A 15997-nucleotide genomic window follows, 5' to 3' on the forward strand; every position below is an offset into this window, starting at 1 on the left:
TAATCGATTGCCTTCATGCAGGATGGTTAAAAACACAAATTCTCACATTTTTTAGGAAAAGTCTTTGTTGGAGTTAATCACGTGTCTAGTATATGTGTCCGAGTAGTGCACGTATACCTTGCCGACTAGGTTAGCTTTTGGGCTATTTGCTCCTATATATATGTAGCCTAACCCCTGCACTTTGTATCGTGAAAAAGTAATACTGAATTACAACAGGCTCGACACGAGCCTGTGGCCATACAATCTCGCGTGCGTTGCTTGTGTCCAATTGATCAAAGCATAGATCGATTGCTAGTTTGCCTACGTACATGTTCTGTGATTGTTCCGGCCAGAAGTACTAGTATTAGTACCACACGTCCAAGGAAGGATAGATTGCTAGCTTGGGGCTAGCTTTACACTGAGGGTGGTCTATCACAAGCCAGCGTTGCTTCGTCCTTGTCTGTCGTCGATTATCACCGTCGTCGGAAAGTACTCGGCGTCGGGTCTGGGCCAACAATTGGTATCAGAGCAAGGTTGATCTCCTAGTAACGGAAGGTCATGTCGGACGACGAGAAGACCAAGCAGCTGGCGGAGTACTCCGGTGCGGCTAAAGTAATTGCTGCTCCGGTGAGATCGGAGTATCCACGATTCGACCGTGGGAACTTCGTGGTGTGGGCGACCATGATGGAGTGGGCACTCGAGGCCAATGAGCTCTGGGAAGCCGTCGACCCCGGCGGTGATGAGTACCTGAAGGGTGGTGCCTTGTATCGGAAGGATCGCCAGGCTATCATGGCCATCTGCTCGGTGATGCCGGTGGACATGCAACAGCATCTTATCTCGAAGACATCAGCGAAGGAGGCATGAGACACGCTCAAGACGTTGCATCTAGGGCACTCGCGTGTGCACGAGGTGAACTTGCAAACTTTGCTGAAGAGTTACGAGAATCTGAGGATGGGAGAAGACGAGACGGTGGACGCCTTCGCAGCGAGGGTTGCTTCGAGGGTGAACGGGATTCGCGGTCTCGGAGAGAAGTTAGAGGACATCTCCGTGGTCCGGCGTTTCCTACGTGCCGCTCCACCGCGCTACATGTCGATTGTGTCAGCGATCGAGCAGTGTGTTGATCTCAAGACTCTCACCTTGGATGATCTGGTTGGTCGCTTCAAGGCCCATCATGAGCGCATGAAGTTGAGTTACGACGATGCAAAACATGATGAGTACCTGATGCTAACGCGTGCTCAGTGGGAGGTAATGGTTTCCAAAGAGAACAATTTCGACAAGGCGTCCGGTAGCGGCGGAAAGTACCGTGCCGCAAAGGATACCGACGAACAATCGGAGAAGCCAAAGAAGAAAAAGTTCGACAAGAGGAAGATCCGCTGCCACAACTGTAATCTGCTCAGGCACTTCAAGTCGGAGTGTAAGAATCCCCCGAAGGAGAGGGCGCTCATGGCCCAGCAAGGTGATGAAGGTGACATGATGTTGATGTGTGAACTCGTGGACGAAGAGGATCTAGTTCTTCAAGCGCCGGCTAAAGAATTTGTCGCGCTCCGTGAAGAAAAAGTTCGCTCTCAAAATCATAGTTCCGAAACTCGTGTCGAAGCTACTGACGCGAGACAATGTGTTGATGGTACAGACACGAATGTCTCTTTGGCGTACGTGACGCCCAAAGATCATGGATCAAAGTATGCTGATACAAAAGTGGGCATATGCGCATGAGCCATGACATGCTGCCCAGTAACAGGCGGATGTGGTGTCTCGAGTAGGCCGAAAGCACTAGCCGCAGAAACTCGAGCAGGAGGTCTCGCACGGAGTAGCGGTGCCTTGAACACAGCAGAAGAAGGAACCGAGCTCGAAGGCAAAAGCAACGCCAATGCTCGGTCTGACGCTTTGCTAAGTACGCCGAAAGTACAGGCCACGGGCATCTGTGTAGAGGGCCCAGAAACCCAAGATGGGCGTGACCCAAGTGCTACTTCGTGTGCAACAGGAAGCAGCAGCAGCATACTCGGTGCATGAGTTAGTGGTATGCCACCATGTCCTAGTGGACCAGGCGCTGGTGGATCACGTGGTGGTCTATCCCGACCAAGGCAAAGGTGCAGGCCAGAACGGCCAGAATATGGAGGCGAAGATGCAGCGCCAATTCTAAGCGTACGGGGTGCTGCACGTGCAGTTGCGGTTGTGGATTTATACGAAGAAGATTCTTCAATGTTTCCTCTTACTGTACAAGAGGAAAGGACCCGGACATCTACACCTATGAATTTTGGACCGGTATTCAACCTGCATTCGGAGAAATATCTTCGGACAACAGACCTGGAAAAAGTGAATAGGAGTGGGCGATGGTGTCTAGGAAGCGCCGAAGAATTGGCGAAATTTGACGAAGCAAATATGAAAAAGTATTGGCGTCAGGCTATGCAAGAGGAGTTGAGGTCGATCCACGACAACAATGCATGGGAGCTTGTGGATCTTCCCAACAATGAAAAGTCTATAGAGCTCAAGTGGGAATTCAAGATCAAGATAGATGTCGAAGGTTGTATGAAGCACAAAGCGAGGTTTGTGGCCAAAGAGTATGTGCAAGAGAAAGGTATGGACTTTGAAGAAGTGTTTGTTCCCATTGCAAAGATGGAGTCGGTGAGATTACTCATCCCTCTCGCGGCTCAGGAATCATGAAAAGTACATCACATGAATGTAAACTCCAAGTTTTTGAATGGCGAGATAGAAGGAGATGTGTATGTGAATCAACCACCGGATTTCATCAAAGAGGGAGAAGAACACAAGGTAGTGAAGTTACACAAAATCTTGGATGGGCTATGGCAAGGACCTCGGGAGTCGAACATCAAAGTTGCTCAGACGTTGATTTCTCTTGGATTTGAGAAAGCCCCATTAGAGCATGCGATGCACAGCAGAGGTAAAGGAAGGGATCGTCTACTAGTTGGCATCTACGTCGACGGCCTATTAATTACTGGAGCAGATGAAGAGGTGATTGCAAAGTTTAAGCTACAGATGAAAGAACTTTTCAAGATGGATGATCTCGGTCTTTTGAGCTACTACCCCAGGATAGAGGTACATCAAAAACCGGAGGGAGTCACACTATGCCAGGAGGCATACGTAAGGAAGGTACTTGAAAGCCGTGGCATGAAATATTGCAATCCAATTGACGCTCCAATGGAACCTCATCTTGAGCTGAGCAAGAAGAGCAAAGTATCCGCAGTTGATGCAATAGAGTATATTGCAACTGTCACTGTGGTGTGCCAAAGTGTGTGGCTAGGGAGGCAACACGGTGATCTCATGGATCGAGATTCGGAACAAGTGGTGCTCAATGTTGATGGAAAGTCTACAACTTTTCTACGCGAAGAACCAGTGCGGCATGATAGGAGTAAGCACATTGATACGCTGTATCACTACATAAATGATTGCGTGGAAGAAGATAAGACGAAGGTCAACTACACTTGCATCGATGATCAACTGGCGGACATGCTAACCAAGACTTTGGATAGAGAGAAGTTCTTGGAGATGCGAAGAAGGATCGGCGTCGGAGCTGTGACGTGACGACGTCGTGATTAGGGGGGTGATTGTTGGAGTTAATCACGTGTCTGGTATATGCGTCCGAGTAGTGCACGTATACCTTGCCGACTAGGTTAGCTTTTGGGCTATTTGCTCCAATATATATATGTAGCCTAACCCCTGTACTTTGTATCGTGAAAAAGTAATACTGAATTACAACAGGCTCGACACGAGCCTGTGGCAATACAATCTCGCGTGCGTTGCTTGTGTCCAATTGATCAAAGCATAGATCGATTGCTAGTTTGCCTACGTACATGTTCTGTGATTGTTCCGGCCAGAAGTACTAGTATTAGTACCACACGTCCAAGGAAGGATAGATTGCTAGCTTTGGGCTTGCTTTACACTGAGGGTGGTCTAACACAAGCCAGCGTTGCTTCGTCCTTGTCTGTCGTCGATCATCACCGTCGTCGGAAAGTACTCGGCGTCGGGTCTGGGCCAACAATTGGTATCAGAGCAAGGTTGATCTCCTAGTAACGGAAGGTCATGTCGGACGACGAGAAGACCAAGCAGCTGGCGGAGTACTCCGGTGCGGCTAAAGTAATTGCTGCTCCGGTGAGATCGGAGTATCCACGATTCGACCGTGGGAACTTCGTGGTGTGGGCGACCATGATGGAGTGGGCGGTCGAGGCCAATGAGCTCTGGGAAGCCGTCGACCCCGGCGGTGATGAGTACCTGAAGGGTGGTGCCTTGTATCGGAAGGATCGCCAGGCTATCACGGCCATCTGCTCGGTGATGCCGGTGGACGTGCAACAGCATCTTATCTCGAAGACATCAGCGAAGGAGGCATGAGACACGCTCAAGACGTTGCATCTAGGGCACTCGCGTGTGCGCGAGGTGAACTTGCAAACTTTGCTGAAGAGTTACGAGAATCTGAGGATGGGAGAAGACGAGACGGTGGACGCCTTCGCAGCGAGGGTTGCTTCCATGGTGAATGGGATTCGCGGTCTCGGAGAGAAGTTAGAGGACATCTCCGTGGTCCGGCGTTTCCTACGTGCCGCTCTACCGCGCTACATGCCGATTGTGTTAGCGATCGAGCAGTGTGTTGATCTCAAGACTCTCACCTTGGATGATCTGGTTGGTCGCTTCAAGGCCCATGATGAGCGGATGAAGTTGAGTTACGATGATGCAAAACATGATGAGTACCTGATGCTAACGCGTGCTCAGTGGGAGGTAATGGTTTCCAAAGAGAACAATTTCGACAAGGCGTCCGGTAGCGGCGGAAAGTACCGTGCCGCAAAGGATACCGACGAACAATCGGAGAAGCCAAAGAAGAAAAAGTTCGACAAGAGGAAGATCCGCTGCCACAACTGTAATCTGCTCGGGCACTTCAAGTCGGAGTGTAAGAATCCCCCGAAGGAGACGGCGCTCATGGCCCAGCAAGGTGATGAAGGTGACATGATGTTGATGTGTGAACTCGTGGACGAAGAGGATCTAGTTCTTCAAGCGCCGGCTAAAGAACTTGTCGCGCTCCGTGAAGAAAAAGTTCGCTCTCAAAATCATAGTTCCGAAACTCGTGTCGAAGCTACTGACGCGAGACATAATTCTGAATGTGTTGATGGTACAGACACGAATGTCTCTTTGGCGTACGTGACGCCCAAAGATCATGGATCAAAGTATGCTGATACAAAAGTGGGCATATGCGCATGAGCCATGACATGCTGCCCAGTAACAGGCGGATGTGGTGTCTCGAGTAGGCCGAAAGCACTGGCCGCAGAAACTCGAGCAGGAGGTCTCGCACGGAGTAGCGGTGCCTTGAACACAGCAGAAGAAGGAACCGAGCTCGAAGGCAAAAGCAACGCCAACGCTCGGTCTGACGCTTTCCTAAGTACGCCGAAAGTACAGGCCACGGGCATCTGTGTAGAGGGCCCAGAAACCCAAGATGGGCGTGACCCAAGTGCTACTTCGTGTGCAACAGGAAGCAGCAGCAGCATACTCGGTGCATGAGTTAGTGGTATGCCACCATGTCCTAGTGGACTAGGCGCTCGTGGATCACGTGGTGGTCTATCCCGACCAAGGCAAAGGTGCAGGCCAGAACGGCCAGAATATGGAGGCGAAGATGCAGCGCCAATTCTAAGCGTACGGGGTGCTGCACGTGCAGTTGCGGTTGTGGATTTATACGAAGAAGATTCTTCAATGTTTCCTCTTACTGTACAAGAGGAAAGGACCCGGACATCTACACCTATGCATTTTGGACCGGTATTCAACCTTCATTCGGAGAAATGTCTTCGGACAACGGACCCGGAAAAAGTGAATAGGAGTGGGCGATGGTGTCTAGGAAGCGCCGAAGAATTGGCGAAATTTGACGACGCAAATATGAAAAAGTATTGGCGTCAGGCTATGCAAGAGGAGTTGAGGTCGATCCACGACAACAATGCATGGGAGCTTGTGGATCTTCCCAACAATGAAAAGTCTATAGAGCTCAAGTGGGAATTCAAGATCAAGATAGATGTCGAAGGTTGTATGAAGCACAAAGCGAGGTTTGTGGCCAAAGAGTATGTGCAAGAGAAAGGTATGGACTTTGAAGAAGTGTTTGTTCCCATTGCAAAGATGGAGTCGGTGAGATTACTCATCCCTCTCGCGGCTCAGGAATCATGAAAAGTACATCACATGAATGTAAACTCCAAGTTTTTGAATGGCGAGATAGAAGGAGATGTGTATGTGAATCAACCACCGGATTTCATCAAAGAGGGAGAAGAACACAAGGTAGTGAAGTTACACAAAATCTTGGATGGGCCATGGCAAGGACCTCGGGAGTGGAACATCAAAGTTGATCAGACGTTGATTTCTCTTGGATTTGAGAAAGCCCCATTAGAGCATGCGATGTACAAGAGAGGTAAAGGAAGGGATCGTCTACTAGTTGGCATCTACGTCGACGACCTATTAATTACTGGAGCAGATGAAGAGGTGATTGCAAAGTTTAAGCTACAGATGAAAGAACTTTTCAAGATGGATGATCTCGGTCTTTTGAGCTACTACCCCAGGATAGAGGTACATCAAAAACCGGAGGGAGTCACACTATGCCAGGAGGCATACGTAAGGAAGGTACTTGAAAGCCGTGGCATGAAATATTGCAATCCAATTGACGCTCCTATGGAACCTCGTCTTGAGCTGAGCAAGAAGAGCAAAGTATCCGCAGTTGATGCAATAGAGTATATTGCAACTGTCATTGTGGTGTGCCAAAGTGTGTGGCTAGGGAGGCAACACGGCGATCTCATGGATCGAGATTCGGAACAAGTGATGCTCAATGTTGATGGAAAGTCTACAATTTTTCTACGCGAAGAACCAGTGCGGCATGATAGGAGTAAGCACATTGATACGCTGTATCACTACATAAATGATTGCGTGGAAGAAGATAAGACGAAGGTCAACTACACTTGCATCGATGATCAACTGGCGGACATGCTAACCAAGGCTCTGGATAGAGAGAAGTTCTTGGAGATGCGAAGAAGGATCGGCGTCGGAGCTGTGACGTGACGACGTCGTGATTAGGGGGGTGATTGTTGGAGTTAATCACGTGTCTGGTATATGCATCCGAGTAGTGCACGTATACCTTGCCGACTAGGTTAGCTTTTGGGCTATTTGCTCCTATATATATATGTAGCCTAACCCCTGTACTTTGTATCGTGAAAAAGTAATACTGAATTACAACAGGCTCGACACGAGCCTGTGGCCATACAATCTCGCGTGCGTTGCTTGTGTCCAATTGATCAAAGCATAGATCGATTGCTAGTTTGCCTACGTACATGTTCTGTGATTGTTCCGGCCAGAAGTACTAGTATTAGTACCACACGTCCAAGGAAGGATAGATTGCTAGCTTTGGGCTAGCTTTACACTGAGGGTGGTCTATCACAAGCCAGCGTTGCTTCGTCCTTGTCTGTCGTCGATCATCACCGTCGTCGGAAAGTACTCGGCGTCGGGTCTGGGCCAACAATTGGTATCAGAGCAAGGTTGATCTCCTAGTAACGGAAGGTCATGTCGGACGACGAGAAGACCAAGCAGCTGGCGGAGTACTCCGGTGCGGCTAAAGTAATTGCTGCTCCGGTGAGATCGGAGTATCCACGATTTGACCGTGGGAACTTCGTGGTGTGGGCGACCATGATGGAGTGGGCGCTCGAGGCCAATGAGCTCTGGGAAGCCGTCGACCCCGGCGGTGATGAGTACCTGAAGGGTGGTGCCTTGTATCGGAATGATCGCCAGGCTATCACGGCCATCTGCTCGGTGATGCCGGTGGACGTGCAACAGCATCTTATCTCGAAGACATCAGCGAAGGAGGCATGAGACACGCTCAAGACGTTGCATCTAGGGCACTCGCGTGTGCGCGAGGTGAACTTGCAAACTTTGCTGAAGAGTTACGAGAATCTGAGGATGGGAGAAGACGAGACGGTGGACGCCTTCGCAGCGAGGGTTGCTTCCATGGTGAATGGGATTCGCGGTCTCGGAGAGAAGTTAGAGGACATCTCCGTGGTCCGGCGTTTCCTACGTGCCGCTCTACCGCGCTACATGCCGATTGTGTTGGCGATCGAGCAGTGTGTTGATCTCAAGACTCTCACCTTGGATGATCTGGTTGGTCGCTTCAAGGCCCATGATGAGCGGATGAAGTTGAGTTACGACGATGCAAAACAGGATGAGTACCTGATTCTAGCGCATGCTCAGTGGGAGGTAATGGTTTCCAAAGAGAACAATTTCGACAAGGCGTCCGGTAGCAGCGGAAAGTAACGTCCCGCAAAGGATACCGACAAACAGTCGGAGAAGCCAAAGAAGAAAAAGTTCGACAAGAGGAAGATCCGCTGCCACAACTGTAATCTGCCCGGGCACTTCAAGTCGGAGTGTAAGAAACCCCCGAAGGAGAGGGCGCTCATGGCCCAGCAAGGTGATGAAGGTGACATGATATTGATGTGTGAACTCGTGGACGAAGAGGATCTAGTTCTTCAAGCGCCGGCTAAAGAATTTGTCGCGCTCCGTGAAGAAAAAGTTCGCTCTCAAAATCATACTTCCGAAACTCATGTCGAAGCTACTGACGCGAGACATAATTCTGAATGTGTTGATGCTACAGACACGAATGTCTCTTTGGCGTACGTGACGCCCAAAGATCATGGATCAAAGTATGCTGATACAAAAGTGGGCATATGCGCAGGAGCCATGACATGCTGCCCAGTAACAGGCGGATGTGGTGTCTCGAGTAGGCCGAAAGCACTGGCCGCAGAAACTCGAGCAGGAGGTCTCGCACGGAGTAGCGGTGCCTTGAACACACCAGAAGAAGGAACCGAGCTCGAAGGCAAAAGCAACGCCAATGCTCGGTCTAACGCTTTGCTAAGTACGCCGAAAGTACAGGCCACGGGCATCTGTGTAGAGGGCCCAAAAACCCAAGATGGGCTTGACCCAAGTGCTACTTCATGTGCACCAGGAAGCAGCAGCAGCATACTCGGTGCATGAGTTAGTGGTATGCCACCATGTCCTAGTGGACTAGGCGCTGGTGGATCACGTGGTGGTCTATCCCGACCAAGGCAAAGGTGCAGGCCAGAACGGCCAGAATATGGAGGCGAAGATGCAGCGCCAACTCTAAGCGTACGGGGTGCTGCACGTGCAGTTGCGGTTGTGGATTTATACGAAGAAGATTCTTCTATGTTTCCTCTTACTGTACAAGAGGAAAGGACCCGGACATCTACACCTATGCATTTTGGACCGGTATTCAACCTTCATTCGGAGAAATGTCTTCGGACAACGGACCCGGAAAAAGTGAATAGGAGTGGGCGATGGTGTCTAGGAAGCGCCGAAGAATTGGCGAAATTTGACGACGCAAATATGAAAAAGTATTGGCGTCAGGCTATGCAAGAGGAGTTGAGGTCGATCCACGACAACAATGCATGGGAGCTTGTGGATCTTCCCAACAATGAAAAGTCTATAGAGCTCAAGTGGGAATTCAAGATCAAGATAGATGTCGAAGGTTGTATGAAGCACAAAGCGAGGTTTGTGGCCAAAGAGTATGTGCAAGAGAAAGGTATGGACTTTGAAGAAGTGTTTGTTCCCATTGCAAAGATGGAGTCGGTGAGATTACTCATCCCTCTCGCGGCTCAGGAATCATGAAAAGTACATCACATGAATGTAAACTCCAAGTTTTTGAATGGCGAGATAGAAGGAGATGTGTATGTGAATCAACCACCGGATTTCATCAAAGAGGGAGAAGAACACAAGGTAGTGAAGTTACACAAAATCTTGGATGGGCTATGGCAAGGACCTCCGGAGTGGAACATCAAAGTTGATCAGACGTTGATTTCTCTTGGATTTGAGAAAGCCCCATTAGAGCATGCGATGTACAAGAGAGGTAAAGGAAGGGATCGTCTACTAGTTGGCATCTACGTCGACGACCTATTAATTACTGGAGCAGATGAAGAGGTGATTGCAAAGTTTAAGCTACAGATGAAAGAACTTTTTTCAAGATGGATGATCTCGGTCTTTTGAGCTACTACCCCAGGATAGAGGTACATCAAAAACCGGAGGGAGTCACACTATGCCAGGAGGCATACGTAAGGAAGGTACTTAAAAGCCGTGGCATGAAATATTGCAATCCAATTGACGCTCCAATGGAACCTCGTCTTGAGCTGAGCAAGAAGAGCAAAGTATCCGCAGTTGATGCAATAGAGTATATTGCAACTGTCACTGTGGTGTGCCAAAGTGTGTGGCTAGGGAGGCTACACGGTGATCTCATGGATCGAGATTCGAAACAAGTGGTGCTCAATGTTGATGGAAAGTCTACAATTTTTCTACGCGAAGAACCAGTGCGGCATGATAGGAGTAAGCACATTGATACGCTGTATCACTACATAAATAATTGCGTGGAAGAAGATAAGACGAAGGTCAACTACACTTGCATCGTTGATCAACTGGCGGACATGCTAACCAAGGCTTTGGATAGAGAGAAGTTCTTGGAGATGCGAAGAAGGATCGGCGTCGGAGCTGTGACGTGACGACGTCGTGATTAGGGGGGTGATTGTTGGAGTTAATCACGTGTCTGGTATATGTGTCCGAGTAGTGCACGTATACCTTGCCGACTAGGTTAGCTTTTGGGCTATTTGCTCCTATATATATGTAGCCTAACCCCTGTACTTTGTATCGTGAAAAAGTAATACTGAATTACAACAGGCTCGACACGAGCCTGTGGCCATACAATCTCGCGTGCGTTGCTTGTGTCCAATTGATCAAAGCATAGATCGATTGCTAGTTTGCCTACGTACATGTTCTGTGACTGTTCCGGCCAGAAGTACTAGTATTAGTACCACACGTCCAAGGAAGGATAGATTGCTAGCTTGGGGCTAGCTTTACACTGAGGGTGGTCTATCACAAGCCAGCGTTGCTTCGTCCTTGTCTGTCGTCGATCATCACCGTCGTCAGAAAGTACTCGGCGTCGGGTCTGGGCCAACAATTGGTATCAGAGCAAGGTTGATCTCCTAGTAACGGAAGGTCATGTCGGACGACGAGAAGACCAAGCAGCTGGCGTAGTACTCCGGTGCGGCTAAAGTAATTGCTGCTCCGGTGAGATCGGAGTATCCACGATTCGACCGTGGGAACTTCGTGGTGTGGGCGACCATGATGGAGTGGGCGCTCGAGGCCAATGAGCTCTGGGAAGCCGTCGACCCCGGCGGTGATGAGTACCTGAAGGGTGGTGCCTTGTATCGGAAGGATCGCCAGGCTATCACGGCCATCTGCTCGGTGATGTCGGTGGACGTGCAACAGCATCTTATCTCGAAGACATCAGTGAAGGAGGCATGAGACACGCTCAAGACGTTGCATCTAGGGCACTCGCGTGTGCGCGAGGTGAACTTGCAAACTTTGCTGAAGAGTTACGAGAATCTGAGGATGGGAGAAGACGAGACGGTGGACGCCTTCGCAGCGAGGGTTGCTTCCATGGTGAACGGGATTCGCGGTCTCGGAGAGAAGTTAGAGGACATCTCCGTGGTCCGGCGTTTCCTACGTGCCGCTCCATCGCGCTACATGCCGATTGTGTCAGCGAACGAGCAGTGTGTTGATCTCAAGACTCTCACCTTGGATGATCTGGTTGGTCGCTTCAAGGCCCATGATGAGCGGATGAAGTTGAGTTACGACGATGCAAAACAGGATGAGTACCTGATGCTAACGCGTGCTCAGTGGGAGGTAATGGTTTCCAAAGAGAACAATTTCGACAAGGCGTCCGGTAGCGGCGGAAAGTACCGTCCCGCAAAGGATACCGACGAACAGTCGGAGAAGCCAAAGAAGAAAAAGTTCGACAAGAGGAAGATCCGCTGCCACAACTGTAATCTGCTCGGGCACTTCAAGTCGGAGTGTAAGAATCCCCCAAAGGAGAGGGCGCTCATGGCCCAGCAAGGTGATGAAGGTGTCATGATGTTGATGTGTGAACTCGTGGACGAAGAGGATCTAGTTCTTCAAGCGCCGGCTAAAGAATTTGTCGCGCTCCGTGAAGAAAAAGTTCGCTCTCAAAATCATAGTTCCGAAACTCATGTCGAAGCTACTGACGCGAGACATAATTCTGAATGTGTTGATGCTACAGACACGAATGTCTCTTTGGCGTACGTGACGCCCAAAGATCATGGATCAAAGTATGCTGATACAAAAGTGGGCATATGCGCAGGAGCCATGACATGCTGCCCAGTAACAGGCGGATGTGGTGTCTCGAGTAGGCCGAAAGCACTAGCCGCAGAAACTCGAGCAGGAGGTCTCGCACGGAGTAGCGGTGCCTTGAACACAGCAGAAGAAGGAACCGAGCTCGAAGGCAAAAGCAACGCCAACGCTCGGTCTGACGCTTTGCTAAGTACGCCGAAAGTACAGGCCACGGGCATCTGTGTAGAGGGCCCAGAAACCCAAGATGGGCGTGACCCAAGTGCTACTTCGTGTGCAACAGGAAGCAGCAGCAGCATACTCGGTGCATGAGTTAGTGGTATGCCACCATGTCCTAGTGGACCAGGCGCTGGTGGATCACGTGGTGGTCTATCCCGACCAAGGCAAAGGTGCAGGCCAGAACGGCCAGAATATGGAGGCGAAGATGCAACGCCAATTCTAAGCGTACGGGGTGCTGCACGTGCAGTTGCGGTTGTGGATTTATACGAAGAAGATTCTTCAATGTTTCCTCTTACTGTACAAGAGGAAAGGACCCGGACATCTACACCTATGCATTTTGGACCGGTATTCAACCTGCATTCGGAGAAATATCTTCGGACAACAAACCCGGAAAAAGTGAATAGGAGTGGGCGATGGTGTCTAGGAAGCGCCGAAGAATTGGCGAAATTTGACGACGCAAATATGAAAAAGTATTGGCGTCAGGCTATGCAAGAGGAGTTGAGGTCGATCCACGACAACAATGCATGGGAGCTTGTGGATCTTCCCAACAATGAAAAGTCTATAGAGCTCAAGTGGGAATTCAAGATCAAGATAGATGTCGAAGGTTGTATGAAGCACAAAGCGAGGTTTGTGGCCAAAGAGTATGTGCAAGAGAAATGTATGGACTTTGAAGAAGTGTTTGTTCCCATTGCAAAGATGGAGTCGGTGAGATTACTCATCCCTCTCGCGGCTCAGGAATCATGAAAAGTACATCACATGAATGTAAACTCCAAGTTTTTGAATGGCGAGATAGAAGGAGATGTGTATGTGAATCAACCACCGGATTTCATCAAAGAGGGAGAAGAACACAAGGTAGTGAAGTTACACAAAATTTTGGATGGGCTATGGCAAGGACCTCGGGAGTCGAACATCAAAGTTGCTCAGACGTTGATTTCTCTTGGATTTGAGAAAGCCCCATTAGAGCATGCGATGCACAAGAGAGGTAAAGGAAGGGATCGTCTACTAGTTGGCATCTACGTCGACGGCCTATTAATTACTGGAGCAGATGAAGAGGTGATTGCAAAGTTTAAGCTACAGATGAAAGAACTTTTCAAGATGGATGATCTCGGCCTTTTGAGCTACTACCCCAGGATAGAGGTACATCAAAAACCGGAGGGAGTCACACTATGCCAGGAGGCATACGTAAGGAAGGTACTTGAAAGCCGTGGCATGAAATATTGCAATCCAATTGACGCTCCAATGGAACCTCGTCTTGAGCTGAGCAAGAAGAGCAAAGTATCCGCAGTTGATGCAATAGAGTATATTGCAACTGTCACTGTGGTGTGCCAAAGTGTGTGGCTAGGGAGGCAACACGGTGATCTCATGGATCGAGATTCGGAACAAGTGGTGCTCAATGTTGATGGAAAGTCTACAACTTTTCTACGCGAAGAACCAGTGCGGCATGATAGGAGTAAGCACATTGATACGCTGTATCACTACATAAATGATTGCGTGGAAGAAGATAAGACGAAGGTCAACTACACTTGCATCGATGATCAACTGGCGGACATGCTAACCAAGACTTTGGATAGAGAGAAGTTCTTGGAGATGCGAAGAAGGATCGGCGTCGGAGCTGTGACGTGACGACGTCGTGATTAGGGGGGTGATTGTTGGAGTTAATCACGTGTCTGGTATATGCGTCCGAGTAGTGCACGTATACCTTGCCGACTAGGTTAGCTTTTGGGCTATTTGCTCCTATATATATATGTAGCCTAACCCCTGTACTTTGTATCGTGAAAAAGTAATACTGAATTACAACAGGCTCGACACGAGCCTGTGGCCCTACAATCTCGCGTGCGTTGCTTGTGTCCAATTGATCAAAGCATAGATCGATTGCTAGTTTGCCTACGTACATGTTCTGTGATTGTTCCGGCCAGAAGTACTAGTATTAGTACCACACGTCCAAGGAAGGATAGATTGCTAGCTTTGGGCTTGCTTTACACTGAGGGTGGTCTAACACAAGCCAGCGTTGCTTCGTCCTTGTCTGTCGTCGATCATCACCGTCGTCAGACAGTACTCGGCGTCGGGTCTGGGCCAACAATTGGTATCAGAGCAAGGTTGATCTCCTAGTAACGGAAGGTCATGTCGGACGACGAGAAGACCAAGCAGCTGGCGGAGTACTCCGGTGCGGCTAAAGTAATTGCTGCTCCGGTGAGATCGGAGTATCCACGATTTGACCGTGGGAACTTCGTGGTGTGGGCGACCATGATGGAGTGGGCGCTCGAGGCCAATGAGCTCTGGGAAGCCGTCGACCCCGGCGGTGATGAGTACCTGAAGGGTGGTGCCTTGTATCAGAAGGATCGCCAGGCTATCACGGCCATCTGCTCGGTGATGCCGGTGGACGTGCAACAGCATCTTATCTCGAAGACATCAGCGAAGGAGGCATGAGACACGCTCAAGACGTTGCATCTAGGGCACTCGCGTGTGCGCGAGGTGAACTTGCAAACTTTGCTGAAGAGTTACGAGAATCTGAGGATGGGAGAAGACGAGACGGTGGACGCCTTCGCAGCGAGGGTTGCTTCCATGGTGAACGGGATTCGCGGTCTCGGAGAGAAGTTAGAGGACATCTCCATGGTCCGGCGTTTCCTACGTGCCGCTCTACCGCGCTACATGCCGATTGTGTCAGCGATCGAGCAGTGTGTTGATCTCAAGACTCTCACCTTGGATGATCTGGTTGGTCGCTTCAAGGCCTATGATGAGCGGATGAAGTTGAGTTACGATGATGCAAAACAGGATGAGTACCTGATTCTAACGCGTGCTCAGTGGGAGGTAATGGTTTCCAAAGAGAACAATTTCGACAAGGCGTCCGGTAGCGGCGGAAAGTACCGTCCCGCAAAGGATACCGACGAACAGTCGGAGAAACCAAAGAAGAAAAAGTTTGACAAGAGGAAGATCCGCTGCCACAACTGTAGTCTGCTCGGGCACTTCAAGTCGGAGTGTAAGAATCCCCCGAAGGAGAGGGCGCTCATGGCCCAGCAAGGTGATGAAGGTGACATGATGTTGATGTGTGAACTCGTGGACGAAGAGGATCTAGTTCTTCAAGCGCCGGCTAAAGAATTTGTCGCGCTCCGTGAAGAAAAAGTTCGCTCTCAAAATCATAGTTCCGAAACTCGTGTCGAAGCTACTGACGCGAGACAATGTGTTGATGGTACAGACACGAATGTCTCTTTGGCGTACGTGACGCCCAAAGATCATGGATCAAAGTATGCTGATACAAAAGTGGGCATATGCGCATGAGCCATGACATGCTGCCCAGTAACAGGCGGATGTGGTGTCTCGAGTAGGCCGAAAGCACTAGCCGCAGAAACTCGAGCAGGAGGTCTCGCACGGAGTAGCGGTGCCTTGAACACAGCAGAAGAAGGAACCGAGCTCGAAGGCAAAAGCAACGCCAACGCTCGGTCTGACGCTTTGCTAAGTACGCCGAAAGTACAGGCCACGGGCATCTGTGTAGAGGGCCCAGAAACCCAAGATGGGCGTGACCCAAGTGCTACTTCGTGTGCAACAGGAAGCAGCAGCAGCATACTCGGTGCATGAGTTAGTGGTATGCCACCATGTCCTAGTGGACCAGGCGCTGGTGGATCACGTGGTGGTCTAT

This window comes from Triticum dicoccoides, chromosome 5B (assembly GCF_002162155.2).
Source record: "Triticum dicoccoides isolate Atlit2015 ecotype Zavitan chromosome 5B, WEW_v2.0, whole genome shotgun sequence".
Classification (NCBI taxonomy): Eukaryota; Viridiplantae; Streptophyta; class Magnoliopsida; order Poales; family Poaceae; genus Triticum; species Triticum dicoccoides.